Source organism: Molossus molossus, unplaced genomic scaffold (genome assembly GCF_014108415.1).
Source record: "Molossus molossus isolate mMolMol1 unplaced genomic scaffold, mMolMol1.p scaffold_m16_p_1, whole genome shotgun sequence".
Taxonomy (NCBI): Eukaryota; Metazoa; Chordata; class Mammalia; order Chiroptera; family Molossidae; genus Molossus; species Molossus molossus.
The window spans coordinates 99,331,659-99,351,954 of NW_023425344.1; positions in this window are offsets into that span (position 1 = coordinate 99,331,659).

The following is a 20,296-nucleotide window of genomic DNA, read 5'->3' on the forward strand; positions in this document are numbered from 1 at the left end:
TGCCCAGGATACTTTATTGAAATTAACAATGTGTGAATTTTGCTCTCATAGTCACTTTTTAGGCCTGTGTATATTGCTATGACAGAATACTACTACATTCTACAGAGGCAGCAGGATGTAGGATTACAGTCAGTCCTTGCAAAGGTGCTGTGCACCATCTGATCAGATACACCATACACATGGGTAAGCAGAATACATAAACATGAGAGCAGCCTGGTCCACAGCAAGCAGAATGCTAATGACTAAGAACTGAGAGAAAGCTGCCTTGTGCTGCTCCACTCCCTTCCAAGAACACATTTGTGTCTACTTGAAACAGTTCACTGAAAATGAGGAGAAATGTGCATGTGTGCAAAGTACAAATGGATGTTGGTGTGTGGGTGTTTTCACTTCTAAAGACTTTACTCTCCTTTTTACCCCATTGACCCTTTGGGAAACATACACACATAACTGTGAAACTTCACTTTTAACTTGGACATTTGGAACTGAAGATGACTGATTCATTTGACAGATATTGAATTGTGTCCTTCCTGTGTGTATAGGCATTTTTCAAGTTTGTCCTGGTGTATAGGTATGGACATCAAGATTGCTGCAAAATGCTATTGATGTGTCACTGTCATGCATCATGGACATGATAGAGAGGATTTGGTGGTAAGAAAATAAAACTGTGGCAGGCACCAGGTTTTAAGTTTTGCTTTCACCTTGCTTGTACTTTGTTCTACTTTTAGAAGCAGCGTGATGTCAGTCACATTTACATCAGATGAAAACCTGAATTTTCATATTAATTAAAGTTCAATGGATTCTTTATAGAGAATACATGAAAAGATTAGTAGTGATGGAGATGGGGGCAAGTCATGTGAGGTGGATTTTCTGCAGATTAACTGTGGCTGAGTTGAACTGCCTCCTGGGTTTTCTGGACTGATTCCAAATTTAGAAAAAGATTGACAGTGTTACTTTATCCTGTGTGGTATTGTTTTTTTTTCTCTTGTGAAGAGGAGCATAAGCAAAGAGAGAAGAAATGCTTTCAATGAGTAATAAGGTGGACAAGTGTTCTCTGTGTGTGTGTGTGTGTATACATACTATGGTTCTTCCATGAAATGACACAAATTTGTGTGTGTGTGTGGGGGGGGATAGCTATTTTCTGTGCATATATCTCTAGCAGCATAAGATAGGAGACACCTTAAAGTTTATGCCCCCAAACTCCCTATTTCCCCTGTTAACAGGTGCCTGTGACTGTAGCCTGAGGATTTGGTTAAAGCAATACCTGCCTAAGTTTCTATAGCATCACTGTGTAGCCAGTTAAATCTATCTGAGTTTAATTATTTATATTCTAACTCAGAAGTGGAGATTTTTCACCTGTTACTTGGCAAAGGCATAGATAAGGAAAAAGTCAACACTATGGAGTCATATGTAGTTTTACTAAAAACTAAATTTGAATTCAAAAGAAATTCATAGTTAAGACTCTTATGGAACTGCCTGTTACACACTCTAAAGGTTTCTAATATCTGTCACTCTGAGTGGGTGAGATCGTTTTTGTTCTTGTTCTGGTCTCCTTGGGTTCTGCCTGTCCCCATCCTGTCAGCTGTCTTCTTCCCATGTGGTTTCCGGAAAGATCCTGACTACAGAATGCACAAAGACTCTCTGTGCCCTCGTGAGCAGCAGATTCTCAATGCCTAGGGCTTTCCGCTTCAACAGTCAGTGCTGCTACAGTTACTGCTATGTTGTTACTATTAATGTGCCTACTTTATCTATCTGTCTCTTTGTATTTGGACTGCTGATTGCAAGACAATGGTCTCTAGTTAGGAAAACCTAAATTATGCCTTTAATCTTTCATACTCTGCTTTTGGTGCACTGTGGTCGTCAGTGATGGCCCCTGTCTCCCCACATTGAATTAATTCCTCTTGTGATCCTGTTTAAATCTCCTTTCTCGAGGCTTTGCTTGCTGTTTGATCAGTTGGCCTAATCAAAGTGGAGTTTAAGCTCTTCAGTCCTTAAGGACACAATGTATTTCTTGACAGTGATTCTCCAATTATGAAGCAAGAACTGACAATGGTACAAATAGTACACAAAAATAAACCAGGTATGACAGAATTTATGAAGTCATTAGTGCAGCATTAACAAAAATCACATCAATACACAATTATGGTAACCTTTTTAAAAAAAGAAAAGCAAAAGCTTAGGTTTCTATCCTGGTAGTACTGAAATTCTTTGATGTAGTGATTGGTTAAAATAAGACCTGTAAAAGTTAAGAACTAAAGCTCTGGTCCCTGTGGTTTCACTAGACACCATCTGCTTTGCTTACCGTTATATCCTCACATTTTAATTGTACCTCTGTTGCCTTATAACACAAAAAAACCATTTTGACCTGTCCTTGTGCTTTAATAAGAATGAAATGAATAATTTCCAAGGACAGAGCCTCTATGAAGTGCTTCTCTCCTGAAAACCACATAAATGTATCTCTGCTGTTTTTTGCTATTTTTTTAAAATGCCCCAAACCTCCATGCAATGGGACAAAGAGTAAAATGTCCATGTAAATATGTATTTGAAGAGTGTGCATAATAACAAATAATTGCCTTTGAAATATTTTACTTGTTTATGCCTCTGCGTTATTATAATAGCATATCATTGAATTCCAATAGCAAATAACTATTGGTGGGGTTTCATGGAGCACAATGTTTTCCACAGATGTTTACATTGTTGGACGAGATGGGGAGTTTTAAAAAAAATAAATGAAACATGACCTAATGTTATATAAGTTAAAAAAGAAAAAATAAAGATAGGGAAAGTACAATAGAGTAGGAAAGGAACTTGGTACCGTATATGAGGAAGAAATGACTGGCATTGTAACTTACAATCAGGCAACGTGGTTGTGGTGAATTTTTTAAAGTCCAGTAAATAATTTACCTGATATACTAAATGATTAGAAAAAAATAAAGTTTCATGGTGTTTTATCAGTGGTATATACTACTTGAGAAATAACATGCAAACCCAATTATGGTCTCCCTCTCAATGGCATCTAACTCGGGTACACTGCTATCTTGGTTAATACTTAGTGAAACAGATAAGTAAATAATCATAACTGAGCCAGTTGATAAATTCTGTAGAGATAAGACTTTTAAAAAATACTGAAGGTCAAAATATCTATTTCTAGCAAAAAACTAAATTTAACTTAAAAAAATAATAATTTTGAGTGCTTATGTGCCCATCGTTATTCTCATCTGGCATGCCCTTAGTCAGTCAAATAAGGGTTAATTCTTAAAAAACAGTAAAATTAAAATATGCGGAGAATACATATTTATAGTGAATGTTTGGGTCTTTATTTTTTTCTTTATTGACTTTAGAGAGAAAGGAAGGGAAAGCAAGAGATAGAAACACCGATGAGAAAGAACATCGATTGACTGCCTCCTACACGCCCCCCACTGGGAATTTGGCCCACAACCTGGGCATGTGTCCTGACCAGGAATTGACCAGTGACCTCTTGGTTCATGGGTCGATGCTCAACCACTGAGCTGCACCGGCCAGGCAATGTTTGGGCCTTTAAAAATTATGATGGTTTATTTGTACTGATTTATATAATAAGAAAGAGAATATTTGTTTTCACAATTGTTTTTGAACACTCAGTGATAAATTTAAATAAAGTGAGTCATCATGAATCTACTAAACTCACTACAAATCACCACAAAGAGGACACTTATGCCTTCCTTGACTTTAACAGTGAAAGACATGAGGCAATAGTTTTATATGATAATAATTGAAAACCTTGGTATTGAGCAAAGTTATTTTCTACCATTGTACTTTTTTAATGGAATGAATGCAATACATATTCTAATCCATCATTCAAAGGCTATTTTCATTAATCAATTTGGAGTGTACTTTTCTTTCCAACACTGCTTTTTTTGAAAGAAAAAAGAGAATAGAAAAATCTTTAAAATTGCGTATGTATTTTCTACTTTCTGATTAGCCAAGTGAAAACACCATTTTATGTCATTCTCTCTCTGAGAGAGGGAGACATGCGAACTGCTTGTGTCATGTTTCCTTCTATAGAATGAATGTTTGTGTCCCCTAGACATTCACAGGTTGAAACCTAACCCCAAAGTGATGCTATTACGAGCTGGGCATTTGGGGCGCCATTAGGTCATGAGTGTGAAGTCCTCATGGTGGGATTAGTGATCTTATAAAAGAGACACTACAGAGCTCCCTGGCCCCTTCCACCATGTGAGGACATAGTAAAGACAGTCTTCTGTGAACCTGGAAGCAGGCAGGAATCTGCCAGAGCCTTGATCTTGAACTTTCAGACTCTAGAACTGTGAGAAATACTTTTCTGTTGGTTATATGCCACCCAGTCTATATTACTGTTTTGCATCCAGAATGGACTACAGTACTTTCCTATGTGATATATATGTAGTAATAGAAGGTCAAAACAAATAATTAGTTGACTTCTGATTTAGTACATTACTAAAAAAAAAAAATATTTGGGTGATTTTCAGCAATGCTCTCCATTTTTTTTTTTTTTTAATCCTCACCCGAGGATATTTTTCCATTTTTTGTACAGATAGAGTGGGAGTGAGAGAGAGGAAGGGAGAGAGAGAGAGAAACATCGATGTAAAGGGACACATCGAGTGGCTGCCACCCGCACGACCAACCATGGCCGGGGACAAACTGCAACCGAAGTACGTGCCCTTAGCGGGAACCGAACTCGGGTCTCTCCAGACCGTAGGCCGACGCTCTAACCGCTGAGCCAACCTGGCCAGGGCGATTTTCAGCAATTCTCTAAAGGAAACCTGAAGATTGGAGCCTCTCTGGTTAAGGCTTCTTTAGCATCACAGTTTGGGGAAGGACTCCATCTCTGAGGCCTCTGCTCTCAGAGTGGATGATTAGCATCACAAGACTTGGGCTCATATGCAAATCCCTCACTCAAGGGAAATATTTTGGAAAGGAGAAAAACTTTTCTTCCATTTGCACTGAAGGAGCAATTCTCTTGCATATCAAGATTGGAATGAACCAATTCATTTATGAAAACTTTTGTGGGGGCCAAAGAGAATTTCTGTTCTAGATAAGGAGACCAGTGAGTAATAATTAAAGTTGTTTATTTTCTGCCTACTTTGTATCCGCTGCTTTGCACCCTCATCTTTAATTCTGCAATCACCTTTCAAGCCAAGTTTTTTTATCATTATATGAGAAATGAGCAAAATAAGATTTGGAGAGGTTAAATGACACAGCCAGAGACAAACAGTAATTTCTAAAGCCAGACTTTCAATAGAGCCGGGGTTTTTTCTGTTGTACAAATGAGAACTATAATAAGAGTCTTTACTTATATATTATATTTATGTATGTATTGATATTTAGTTTGCAAGTGATAATGACTTGCTTATACAAAAAGAGGGAGGAGGAGTTTATTTTTAAAATAGTCAGCTATCTTGTGGAATTTAGAAAGAGAAGTACAGTTGGCTCTGAAAAAACCAGAAGCATAAATGATATCAGAATTCTGTCTTCATTTCAGTGTTTTTCACTTCTTTTTAAATTTTCTTCTTTGCCTTCCTCCATCTCTTTCTTTCTGTCTCCCCGTCTCTTTCATTGAAGACATACCAGCTTTCATTTTCTAGTACATACGGCAAGATTCAGAATGATCTGTAACACCAAAGCTGTTTTTCTTACAGAAACCATCTGGGTGCTACATTCATGTGCCTCCTGAAGGGGTTAGCTTGACTCTCCGGATTCTTAATCTACTGGCCTCCTAAAAGGGCTAAGCTGGAGCCAGCATGAGTTAGGCACCTTCTTCTGAACCAACCAGCTGTGTCTCAGTGTGCACAGGGTTGTGTGTGCAAAAGGGATCGCAGTGGTACTAATGTGGATAGAGATATAAATCTCTAGGAGTAAGAGCTCATAAATGTCACCATTCTATAAATTTAAATTACTTCTGCCTTGTCAATTGTGGATAGTAATCACATTAACTTATCCTTCTGCTCTTGAAAACCTTAAGGCATATTAGGTCAGTCCAACTTGACTCACCACCAGTCAACAGTCAGTTTAAGACGTTTTCAGAGTTTGGACTCATGAAGCATTTCAACTGTATTTGGCACGAGTTATTGAGTATACTTAGAGAAGCTGCCAGAATGTGCAGAGTCTTTGGCAGAAAAAAAGAACAGATGGTCCCATCAAATGGATCACGTTTATGGGCACTAAATTAGATTCGAAGAGAAAAAAGTGGTATCTACCTGGGGAATATGTTTTAAAGGGTTAAGTAGCCCCGTTATCACGAGCTCATACATAAACCTTCGAGAGACAGATTATGAATTTGAGCACACAGGCTGGATTCCAGATACTGAAATAATGGCAGGAAAGAATATTTTATGATCAGAAACACTACAACAGGGCTGCTGGGGCTACGAAGTGGTTGACATATCATACTGGCAAAGAGAGTTAGATATGAGCAAGCAATATTATAGGTTTCCATCAGACACTTTAGAGACTTGAGAGCATCCAGGGAACTTGGAGACCCTTCCATCTGAACTCTTTATTTTGCAGTGAGGAAAGCGTTCAGTGACAGGACTCTTAATGACAAGGACCGTGCTCTTCTTTCTAGTATTAAACAGGAACTTGGAATTAATAATCAAAAAGGGGAATAACCTGCTGGGCAAGACTACCTCCATCCACATTCATCCAGGCTGCTTTATCTAATAACTACTTTGTTTCTCACATGTCCTCCTATTTGAGTCATCAAAGTTGTAAATGGAGGAGTACTGTTGTCAATTTTGCTGCAGGACTCAGCCAAAAGCTCAATTTATGGTTGAAAGAAGTTGATAAAACTCATGTGTGGGTAATCACTTACCAAAGAAACACAGTGACCTGAACCTGAAAGAACAGAGCTAACACAAGCCTCCTGCTATCAATCAATGTATCAGATGGGTCAGAGTGGGCTTTCAACATCCGTACTTCTCCTGCGTAACACAGAGTCACTCTGACGAGTAACTGCCCATGCAGGGCCTGCGTTTCCCAGCTTCCCTGGCATTACTACCAGAAGGAGAACAGAAGTGATGTGTGTGCTGCCTCCTCTCCAGGAGGGTTAAGAAGCAGTGTTTTTTCCATACTCTTTCTCCCTCTCTGTTGGTTGGAAGCAGAGAATTCTAGGACCCTGAAAGATTGTGGAGCTACAAGTGGGAAGGAGCATAGGGCCCTACATCACAGCATGGAAGACAGTTTTCTAGAGTCCAGGAAGGTCCATATGCCACTGTTACTTGTGCAAGAAAAAAACCTCAGCAGGATTGCACTACTGAAAGTTTGGGGTTATTTGTTAAGGCAGCTAAAATTACTGCAATTGTTACAGTAGACTATTTCTTTATGTGGATGCCATGTGGGATATGTGTGAAAATTCATGATAATAGGCCATGTTTTTAAAGGGATATATATGAAATGAAGAAGGCTTATTAGATATGCATAATGTGTAGGGATTACAGGCCTGAGCATCTTTTCAGTTTCCCAGCGTTTATTTGGAGCTTCAGAGCTGATCTGCCTTTTTGTATATCAGAAAATAAAGTTCTGTGCTAAAATAATGACTTATAATTTGATGTCATTGCTTGAGTCAAAGAATATTATTAGAGTGAGATTTCCAAAGAGCTATTGGGAATTATATGCTCTGGAGAAATTTCTAACATGCTTCTCTGAGTCATCCCCTTTAGGGTCAAAACAACCTGATCTGTTTGTGACAACAAAAATATCTCAAGAAAGATGACCAAGGCACTTAAGTATCCCAACAAGTGAAACACAGCCTCAAGCAGTATTAAGACAATAAAAGGCGTACAGAATATCGTATTAAGACAGGACCCCCCAACAATCATCTTGCCTCTATTTTACATAGGAGAAAACTAGCTTTACCTTTTGATGTCACTCAACTAACAGATGACTTGAAAATTCTGAAACCCCTGACTTTTACTAGAAAGCTAGAGAGTTTTCCACTAAGAAACACTAGATCTAATTTGAGTTTATCACAAATTCATATTTTCTTCTAGTTATCTCTTTTCTCCTTTGTATCTCAAACTGCTTTCTTTCACTGATCTATGTACATGAGGGGCTTAAACACACCTAACATGGCTCTTTTCTAAGTGCATAACCTGTTTATTAAATCCGCAACTGAGGGTGTATTTTTCCATTCATCTTCAGATAGAGTGGGAGGGAGAGAGAGACAGAGAGAAACATCGATGTGAGAGAGACACATCCAGTGGTTGCCTCCCGCACAACCCCAACCAGGGCCAGGGACTGAACTGCAACTGAGGTACATGCCTTTGACTGGGAATCAAAACCACAACCCTTCAGTCCAAGGGTTGACACACTCTAACCACTGAGCTAAACCGGCCAGGGCAGTAATTATTTTGCTAAATAGAGCGTGTTTGAGAATTGACGTCGTCCCCTTTTGCAATGAAGGCTCACAATTAGTTGCAGAGAAACAAAATATTCAGTTATTCAGTGTTATTTTACTTCTAAAGTGAAAGATAGTGTGTTCTTAACAACGTGATCTCAAGGAAAAGTAAGGAAAGTAAGAGTTTTGCTTAATTTATGAAGATGCATGCATTCCTGAGCTGTAGCAATGGCTTGGCTGTTGCCAAGGTCCTGGAAGCCACTAAACTGAAAAATTGGAAGCAAAGAAGAGAAAAATAGATGTGTGATGGATCCATGAGTGTGGGAACAACCTAAACCTACCAAAAAGAGAAACACTCAACAACTAGATAGATAGACTGTGTTTGGGAAGGAGTATCAGGCAGGCCCTATCCTTGACCATCTCCTATCCTTGCATAATTGTCTCATAAATAGAGAATTAATGACAGAGATGAAGGCTCTGCATGAGCCCACTAATTCTTTCTTCTTTCTTTTTAATTTTTTTTTCTTTGTTGATTTATAGAGACAGAAGAAAGGAGAGGGAGAGAGAAATAGAAACACTGATGTTCTCCTTCATGCCCCCCACTAGGATTTTGGCCCACAACCTGGGCATATGCCCTGATCAGGAATCAAAGCAACGGCATCTTGGTGCATGCATCACGCTCAACCACTGAGTCACACCAGCCAGGTCCCACTGACTCTCTTTTCAATTGAATGTATCGGGGTGGCATTCGTTAATAAAATTATATAAGTTTCAGGCTTTCAATTCTACAGTACATCTTCTGTATATTGTATTGGGTGTCCACCTCCCCAAATCAAGTCTTCTTCCATCACCATTTATCACCCTTTACCCTTCTCTACCTCCCCCCACCCTCTTTCCCGCTGGTAATCACCACAATGTCTGTTGTCTGTGTCTAGGAGGGTGTTTTGTTTTGTTTTGTTTTGTTTTGTTTTGTTTTGTTTTGTTTTGTTTTGCTTAATCTTTTTACCTCTTTTACCCAACCCACTGATTGTTTTCCACCAAGGCTCTTTCTCACAAAGGCTAACCTATCTTTAGCTATTGCTATATACCCAATCCTGTCAGCAGCAAGGCCCAAACCTAAGTTCTCAATATGGTATCCTCATGCAAGGTCAGCCCGCCACTTGAGGTAAATGTGTTACATTAGACCCCTCCTACCCCAGAACTGACAATCAGCCTATGGATTTTCCTCACACACTCTCACTGCTTCTGTAAGCAGCACCATTAGAGGGTATGTATGCTCAATTAATGATTAAGGATCCTATAGAATATAAGCTTGAACTAAATGACCTATTTTACTGCAAAGTTAGTATGAAAATGGACACCAGTTTCCATGGATGGATCTATTTCTAAGCTCTCTATGTTGATCCATCAATCAATTTCTCTGTATGTGGGCCAATACCACACTGTCTCCTGCTTAATAATACATCTTGATACCTTGCAAAGCAACCCTTCACACTTATATACATCTTATTCTTTGTTAGAAAATTTTTGGTGGATTTTGTCCTTTGTTCTATAAATTTGAAAATCAACTTAAAAGTCCCACATAATGTCCTTTTGAAATTTGGATAGAAATATCATTGAATGTATAGATGAATTTGAGGAAAAATTAAATATTTGTAATACTGAGCCTTCCAATTCATGAAAATTTATTTATTTATTTAGATTTTTTTTTCTTTTTTTTGGTCAGCTCTCAGTAAAACTTCTTTTGGCTTTATCACTGTCTTGCACAAAATGTATGTACTTCTTTTTCCAGCTCTATTTCTAAACATCTGTTGTTGATAATGATTAATAAATAGATTAATTTTTATTTTCTTCATATATTATCATGTCTTCTATAAATGAGAGAATTTCTCATTTTACAACCTGCATCCACTTTCTTTTTAATTTTTAGGGTCCGGGGCATCCAATGCAAAGCTGAATATATATGATAATATTAAATATTTCTTAGGGACTATTTTTAAAGGTTTCACCATTAATAATGATATTTTTAGGCTGTCTTTTATTAGATATGCTCTGGTTTTCTAAGAATGTTAAACATGAACTGGTATTAAAATTAATTTATTTTTACATTTATTAAAATGATCATATAGATGTCTTTAAATCTATCAATAGGGTGATTACATTATGTATATACATATATACATAGGTGTAAATATGATTAAAAGTTGGTCTGTTTCATACAATAAGGGATTAGTTTGTTTTAAGAACTTTTGGATTTATGATCACAATTGAGATCAGATTAAAATGTTTCTGGTTTCATGTAATAAGTTGGAGAGTATCTTCACTTTCTACCATTTTCTGGAAGAGGTAGAATGAAAGTGAAATGATCTTTTCCTTCAAAATTTCATATAATTTAGAGTGAACACTGGTTTCTTTGGATGGATGGATCTATTTCCAAGCTGTTTTGTTCCAAAGATCATTTTCTCTATCCTTGGGCTAATACCACATTGTCTACTGCTTAATACTAGGTTTTTACACCTGGTAAAACAAACTTGCACACATATAAACATGTTACCTTTCGTTAGAAATTTTTTTAATTTTTGTTAAAAATAACTTGAGCTGGGTGTTCTGTGAGATTTCATTAGATCATTTTTTATTTTATTCACATTCGAGGATATGTTTATTGGTTTTGAGAGAGAGAAGAAGGGAGACAGAGAGAGAAAGAAACATCCATCAGTTAGCTCCAGGTGACACCCCAAAGCAGGAATCAATCCCACAGCCTAGGTATGTTCCAAGACCAAAAATCTAAACCACAACCTTTTGGTATAAGGATAGATGCTCCAACCAACTGAGCCACTGACCAGGACTTATGAGATTATTTTTAATACTAATTTTATTGCTGTGGTTATACTAAGACTATGCTTGCTATTTCTTCTTGAGCATTCTGCAATAGTTTATATATTTCTAAGAATGTGTCTATTTGGTCCAAGTTTTCTAATTTAATGGCATTAAGTTAATATTGTCTAATTATATTTTAAATCTATTTTTAATTATACCCCCTTTTGTTGCGAATATTGTTTATTTAACAAGCAGTTTGTCAGTTTCATTATTCTTTTGAAGAAACAACTATTGAGTTTTTGAACAACGGGTATCTTCTATTTCACTGTTTCTAATCTTTGGATTATTTATTGCCCTTTTGTATTTCTTTTGCTGTATCTCCTAATATAAACATTCATGTCTCTCAACTTCTCTCAATTTACTATTACTGCATCCAACATGTTTTGGTTTATAATTTTATTTTAATTCATTATAATTTTATTTTACTCAATTCTAACCATTTATAAATTTTATCATGATTTTTATTAACATATGAGTTGCTTATGTGCATATTTAATTTACAAGCATGGAAACATGAAAATTATCACATACTCTTGCAATGATAAAAGGTATTTTAACCTGATTAAAAAAAAACACATAAAGGAAAAAAAACCTGATAGACTTGAGTAGTTCAAACTTCTACATTCTTAATAACAAAAATAAATTTGCTTATAAGAACACTTAAGTTATCTGAAAACTTGAAATAATATTTACAAAATATAAAGTTTAATATCTTTAATATATGAAAGTCCTTACAAGTCAAAAAGAACATGAGCATTCTAACAGAAAGGTAGGAAAAACTTGAAAACTAACTCCCAACAAGATATATAAATGAATAATACCAATGAAAAAAGTCTTATTTAAATAGTCTAGAAAACAACCAAAGAACTTACTTTCATTTATGCATAACCAATAGACAGACAATAATACTGTGAAGCGGGGTGAAGGGATAGGATCAGGAGGAGGGCGTCAATGGGTGTAAAAGGAGAAACATCTGTAACCAAAATTAATTAATTAATTAAAAACATTAAAATATATGTAATTGTACTTTATCAAATTAAGAAAGCCTTTAAAAATAAAATTATCTAAAAAATTTTTATATATCATATTTGATTGTAAATTACTTTAATTTTCTTGGAAGTAAATTTTGTAATAATACATGTAATATATGTCAAAACCTTGAGAATTAATGAATGACTTCTAAATCAGTAATCCCTTCTTATAAATTTAACTAAGGCAAAAATAATAATAATGAGAAAAGATCTTACTGGCAAGCATGTCCAGTACCATATTTTTAAAAGAATATGGTAATTTATGCATGCAATTAATATTAAAATATTGAACAACATAAATTCACCCAAGCTAGGGTTGAAGGTCATGTCTGAATGATCTCATCAACATTCATTCACCAGTAGCATGGGCTGTACCTTAAAAATCGTTCTATTATTTTTGTAATCTATTTTGGGGCCTATTTTATAAGATGCATACAAGTCTGCAAAGCTATAACTTCCAGATGAATAGAATGTTTTACTATTATCTAGTGATCCTTTGTATTCTCAATATGTTTTGTCTTAAAGTACATTTTATATGAATATAGCTATTCAATCTTCATTTCATTTTCTGTTTTCTCTATGTATCTTTTTCCATCTTTTTACTTTCAGCTTTTTCATTTTGTAGATACCACTCATAATGGGATAGAGCTATAGCTTTTAAAATTTGTTGAAAAAAATATATTCTTTTTATTAATAACTTTATTTCTTTCACATTTATTTTACTTATCATTATTTTGGAATTCCTTCCATTAAATATCTTGTAAATTTATCTTTGTTTCACTTTGGGGGAATGAATAAGACATTGATTCCAAGAATGGATTTTGTAGCCTTGTTCAGAATCTGCCACTTAGTAGCTTTATGAAATTATATGTCACACTCACCTGCTCTATAAAATGAGGATAGTGGTAAAGCCATAAAGTTGTGTTGGAGGATTCAGTTAATTAATATGTGTAAAGTGATTGAACTGTGCCTGAGTTGTAGGAATCACTATATAAGTTACAATTATAATTCTTTCTCTTTTATAACCTTTCACTTTGCCCATTTTTCCTATTTCCCTCTACTGATTTGCAAATTTAGCTCCCTATTTCCGTTTTTTACCAACTACTAGTAAAATTGTCCAAGAATGTTTAACTTAAAGGTAAAAGCCAAACAAAGTCTTTTTAGCAAACAAGGTTAGTTTCTGAAAACAAGATTCTAGGAAGATTTTAACTCTAATAACCTGTCCCCCAACATGCCAACTGCTTTTGTCTAGCATTTAAATTTTCACTTTTGATGACAATCTCAGTAACTGGACATTCATAATATTTTATACACACAAAATTTAAATTTACATGTTTGTTTAGCATATTCTTTTCTTTCTGTGTTCTAAAGTTAATATTTCATTTTCTTCTCACTTGCATTCTTGTGTTTGATACATATGCAGTTATTTCAGTCATCCTTTTGTAACTATTCTACTGTTCTCTTTGTTTTCCACAATTTTTATTATAAATGAACTTCAGGTACAGTGTGCTTTCTGACGCTGTGGTTTTATATTTTTCATCATAAAATAGCTGGGAAATTTTTATATATTATTCCTTCAAATATTGCCCCTTGTTGACTCTTACCTCTTGGGACTCTTATGGTATGTATGTTAAAATTCCCTACTCTCATCCAATATTTCAGCTCATCTAAGTTGCTTGCTAGGTCAGCGTTGCCAATACTTTTATCCCTGAGGGATCCAGAGCTTTTGTTGTCTTGCTCTTATCTTGCTATGGTTGCTGCAATTGTCCATTTACTCTATTGTGGGCATGAAAGTGCATACCTATGAGATTTGATCCTGTAAGCCAACAATATAACCCTTGGTATATACTGCTTAAAAACTAAATAAATGATGTAGCAGAGAATATGTACTTTTTATAACAGCAAACTAACTAGAAATGTGAAACAGATAATAAATGATATGGAAGCCAACAGCAAACAAGCAAAATCTAGAAACAACACAAATATCTTTCAATGTGAAAGTAGAAAAATACATTATGTTGTGTGAACAATGGAATATTCTATATGAGTGACTGTTATCTAGACCTGTGATATCTACATACTCGTTAGAAAGTTAATAGGAAGTGAAAAAACAAATTTTAGAATATAAAATACAGCATGAAAGCATTTATATAAAGCTAAAAAATAAGCAGAAATAGCATTATAGTTTGGGAAGGATAGGTTGGAGATGTTCACAGCACGCCAACCCTCCCATTGAGAAAAATGTGAAGAGTCAGATACATTACAAAAATAAAACATTTAAATATACTGTAGAGCTATAGAAGCAATATGAACTATAGATAAAATTCTAAAGATGAGACAAACTTTCAGGAGTGGAATGAGGAGCTGGGTTAGCTATGGAGGCCCTTTTCAATCCTGAGCATGTGACAAATATTAAGAATCTGGACTTGACCCAGGGAAGAGGGAAATATGCATATACTTTATTTTGAGAGATGTTCTTATATATTCTTACACTGCTTTTGGGTATGTTTATTTTAATGTATACTCTGTTACTTATAGTACTATTTCTAAATAAATTTTGATAGTTTTTAAGCTATCAGTTGATAATTTTACTTCATCTATTAACATGCTCATTTTGTTTTCCCCTTTAATTCATTTAAATGTGATAAAATGTTTTTAAAGATTCTAAACTCCAAATGTCTATAGAAGAGATTAGAGTATAGTTCAAGCAATGGATTTTGGATTTCCTGGATTCTAATGTATCAGATTTTGATTGAAATTACTTTGTGTTCATAGATAAATGAGGAATATTGTATCTTTATAACTTTTTGTATCTTAGATATTCATGTGCTATGTTCTGTGTTTTTTTTAAATCCTCACCCAAGGACATTTTTTTTTTTCATTTTTTTGTTCAGAGGGAGGTGGGGAGAGAGAGAGAGAGAGAGAGAGAAACATCGACGTGAAAGGGACACATCGAGAGGCTGCCACCCACATGACCAACCAGGGCCGGGGACAAACTGCAACCGAGGTATATGCCCTTAGCAGGAACTGAACCTGGGTCTCTCTGGACCTCAGGCTGCTGCTCTAACCACTGAACAAACCGGTCAGGGCTATGTTATGTATTTTAATAATATTTTAGGGTTTTTTCCAAGATCTTGCACATCTTTTGTTATATTTATTCCTCAGGGCTTCGTAGTTTTGTTCCCAGTATGTAGAGGGTTGTGTTTTCTGCTAGATTTTATGTTTATTGCCAAAGTATATGAATATTGTTAATTTTTATAAATTTCTTTTATATCATTAAGATTGATGATCTTCTATTAGTTATAACCATTTACATGTAGAATCTCTTGATTTTTCTATGTAGATAAGTACATAATCTGAAAAAAGAAAGGACACATTATTGAGTTTATGTCTTCCTCTCACAATGTACATTGCTTACTTTTCCTCTTGTGTTATTATATCATCTAGAATCTCCAAGAACATGTTGAATAGCAAGGATAATCAAAGACACTCTTACCTTGTTTCTGATTCTAATAGGAATGCTTCTGAGTTTCCATGTTAAATGCAATGCTTGAGCTAAGTTTTAGGTAAATGGCATTAACTATATTAAGCAAGTGTTCTTCTGTCAACATTAGCTAGGAGATTATTTATTTTTACTTATTACTTGTTTTAGAATGTGTTTGGATTGTTCTGTTCTAGAGACAACAGCTTACTCATTTGAGGAAAGTTTTCCAGTCCTTTGTTCCCTTTGAATGTGACAATTCTATCTGTTCCCATTTCCCTAGTTTCTTTTTCACTTAGTTTCTATTTGCTCTTTAGGGATGCTACATAGATGTCATTTCTCCTTGGAAGCCATCTCTAATCCCCCAAGTCTCAATTGGAACTACACTTTCTTTGTCTTTCCATATTGTGTATACTTTCCCCATCCATACACTCACTATTGCAATTGTCTGTTAACTTGTCTTCATCCCATTAATGTGCGAGCAAAGTTATTTGAAAAAAACTGCAATAGAGTGAAGCCACGCAGGTCAAAGTGGGGAGTGGTAGGGGACGACTGTGTATAAATAAAGAATCCTACTCTGAGGAAATTAATATATCGTGGTAGAGTCTGTAACTGATTAACCGCAATAAACGAGGGCCGACTGTGTTGAGTCTTGTTCTCAGTTGTATTTTTAGTGACTAAGAAGGTGCCTAGCACAAATTATGTGCCTAATATTTGTTTAACTGATTAGTTAATTGCTTACTGTGTATTCCTTATTTGTTTTAGAGCTGAGGTAGAGCCTTTGAGTATTCATTTTTCACCCTAAAATTATAATCACTTGCACTTTAAAATAAGGTTTGGTGCATTTATGACCAAAATCAGGCCCATTGCATATAAAATATTAATGTTTGTGTTGAGAAAGTTGTTTAATACAACATTCTGGGACCTCTCCATGAGAATCTGAGAGAAATGCCTCTCTAATTGCTCATCTCAAAGATCTGTATTTCTGCTAAACAACTGCTTTGTTTTCATCTTATGGAGAGATGACACATGAAGCTGACTGTGTTTTCTATTTCATGTTGTTTTTTGTTGTTGTTATTGTTTTATTTATTTTTGTTACAGATGTTTCTCCTTTTTCCCCCATTGACACCCTCCTCCCTCTCCCTCCCTGCCCTGTCCTCAACTTTGTTGTCCATGTCCATTGGTTATGGGTACATGCGTACAAGTTGTGTGCTTTATCTACCCCGCCCCCCCCACCGCATCCTCTCTTCTGGGGATTGTCAGTCTGTACCCTATTTCCACGTCTCCGGGACTACCCTGTTCTTCAGACTGTTATGTTCATTATATCCCACAAATAAGTGAGATCATATGTTTGGGAAGCTTAAAGCTTAAAACCAATTGCAGAATACCTCCACTAAGGGCATACAACATATCGTATAATTTTGTTTATTCATTTAATTCCTGCTTTTCTTTTGTATGTGGACCCTTATTTTTCCCTCTTCTCCATATCTTTAAATTGTATTTTATATTGTTAAATTATGTTTCTCTAAACTACCTTAAGTTCTTTTCAACCATGTCCAGTAAACTATCATCAGGGTAATATAGTATTATTGAAGGGATTCTCATCACTTCAACCTATTTTAAATGCTGCTATCAGATTTGTCTTTCAACAATACATATATAATAATGTCTTGATTCTGCTTAATATTCCTCAGTGACTTCCCATTGCTTCTAAGATGAGACACTAATGTCTGAGAAAGTGGCACTTGGATCTTCATGGCACCTTTTCTCGGTGCATTTTGACATGTGATCATTTAAGCACATCATGTCGTCATTGGACAAGAACAGTTTGGAAAATAAAATATACCAATAAATTTTTATGACAATATAGTGGTTTACCTTCCCAGCAAAATTATAAAGAATGTTATTTTCTTTTCACAATAGTGAGCTTGGGCATAGTAAGTTATTCTTGTTTGTTCATTTTATTTTGTTTGTTAGCTTTTCAACAATGATGTTTATTGAACTGTATTTGACAAGAAATGGAAATTCCAGAAAGTGTATGTGATGGTGCAGAAAATAGAGAGGGAACAAGAGAGAGCATGAAGATATAACCATCATTTTAACGTGCTATTCCTTATGTATATAAGTTGACTCAGAGTCCCGGAAAGCTGTATCTGCAATCCCCAAGATTAAAGGGCTTTAGATTAAATGGAAGTATTAAATTATTTCAGAGAAATAATAAAGAATATTTTCAGGATTCAAATCTGATCTTTTCTACTGTGTCAGCCCCTTTGTTTTACTTCCTACATCTAAAACAGGGGGATTATGTTCAATTCTGGTAAATACAGAAAATCATGGTTTGGGAAAAATAACTGTCCTAAAAAGGACTTCCTCACCAGTGATTGAGAAGAAAGTATGAGTTTTGTAATAAAATTTTGTATCCCTATGCTAAAGTGACAAAGTCATTTAATTCTGCTTTACTGACAGTACCAGAAAATATATGTGAAAGATTATTTTGCAGAGCATCTGTGGAATGGGAGCGTTCAACTTCCTTATAAATCACTTGATAAAGATCTAATTTGAGAAAACTCATAAACTACGACAGGTCTGAAACAAGGATAGAATCATCTCGGTTCAGATCAGTTTAAAAATTACATAATACCATATGATTTCACTTATATGTGGAATCTAATGGACAAAATAAACTAATGAACAATATAGAAGCAGAGGCATGGATACATGGAACAGATTGACAGCTGTTGGAGGGGAGAGGGGGACTGGATGAAAGACGGTGAAGGGATTATCATTAGCCAAAGAATATTTATACATAGCCCATGGACACAAACAACAGTGTAGTGATGGCCAGAGGGAAGAGGGGTGGGGGCTGGGTGGAGGTAAACAAAGGTGGGGGCAAATGGGGACATCTGTAATAGTGTCAACAGTAAAAATAATTTTTTAAAAAGAACAATTACATAATGCACCATTTGAAGCAACATTATACATTTACACTTGTGTGATTTGTATTATGCTTATTTAAATGTAAGGTGAATTATAGTGCATTTCATGTTTATATACTTAGTTATCCAACAAACATTTTCTCAACCTATTAGGTGTTCCATACAACTGTCACCTTTGAAATGACACACATAGAAAGTGCCTGCCAAATTAAATGCCATATATTGGTTAGAGATAGTTCTATAACATATGCATTTACGTTAGTTATCTTCTCTACCATATCACAATTTTCTCTGTTAAGAGACAGAAAGATTTCTACCATAAAGCTTAAAATTTAATTACATAGATTCCAAATAGATTGAGAGTAGAGACCTTGAAGTCTAGTTTTTTTGTATCCTTTACTACCTACTTAAAACCTAAACTGAACTACATTGCCAGATAAGACTGCAGGGAGATGGTTAATCACTTCTAATTATTTTAAATTGTGTGTTTAACTTCAAGGAATGTTGCCCTTTTTTCATCCATGCTATCTGGCAACTGACGCCACCACTACAATGAAATTGCTTTGCCAATAGCCTTCAACTTGCTATTTCTTATTGAAATTTTCTAGTCTATTCCAGCCCAGATCATAAATATTTGAACTCTTTGCAGAATTAGATATCCTGGAGAAGTCCAAATTATCTCGCTTGAATTCTTTTATCTCGTTCCTATTCCTTCTTGCCTCTCGTGCCATTTCTCAATCTGTCACTCGAGCTCCCCCTTTGCCATCCCAGCAATCCTTCTCTTATTTTGTGGCATTCTCTTGAAGAGCTCATCGCCATGTGGTTTCTGTTATAGATTCGTGACTCTCATCATTATCATCCCTCTACTGATCACTTGTCTGAGAGCTAGACCCAGATATACTGGCCATCTTCTCTACTTTCTCCAATCAAGTTCTTGAACGAACATGTTCCAACTCACCTGACTATCCCACTCACTGTGCTGAACTTGAATCTCCCTGCAGCCCCCACTGGATGAATTGTGCTACTTTCACCTCATTATCTAAGTGAGAAGTCACCTCTTCTTTTCAGCACTGAATGGTTCTACTGATCCTATTCTAGAAGCTCCACATCATTCTGTTCTCACCTTGGTCAGTATAGGGATTGCAATTTCCTTGGGAAGGCCAGCTTCTTTCCAATATGTTCTGCAAAATTCGAGCAGCCAATTTAACCAGGTAATATACTTTTCTGTAAAATGCTGTAGTTCTTTATATATGTCTCAAAATCTGGTGTTCTCTCTTTATACTTTCTGTGGTTTTCAGTGTTCTCTGGCTACATCTTCTATGTCACTATATCAGAGGAGCAATATATGCTTTGGTTTAGAAATATAAATTAGTATTGTTTCCCACTATAAAATAGCATGATGCTTAGGGTATCACATGTTCCATGATGCTTAGTGTATCACATGTTTCATGATGCTTTGTGTATCACACATTCCATGATGCTTAGTGTATCATGTGTTCCAGGTACCCTTAGTAAAGGGAACATTATGTTTAATGATTCGAGCCATCTCCCACATGGGCTGCCTTACTCTGCAGAGTTGAATTTACTCTGAAAGTGGCATTCATTTGTGGTATCTTTGCCT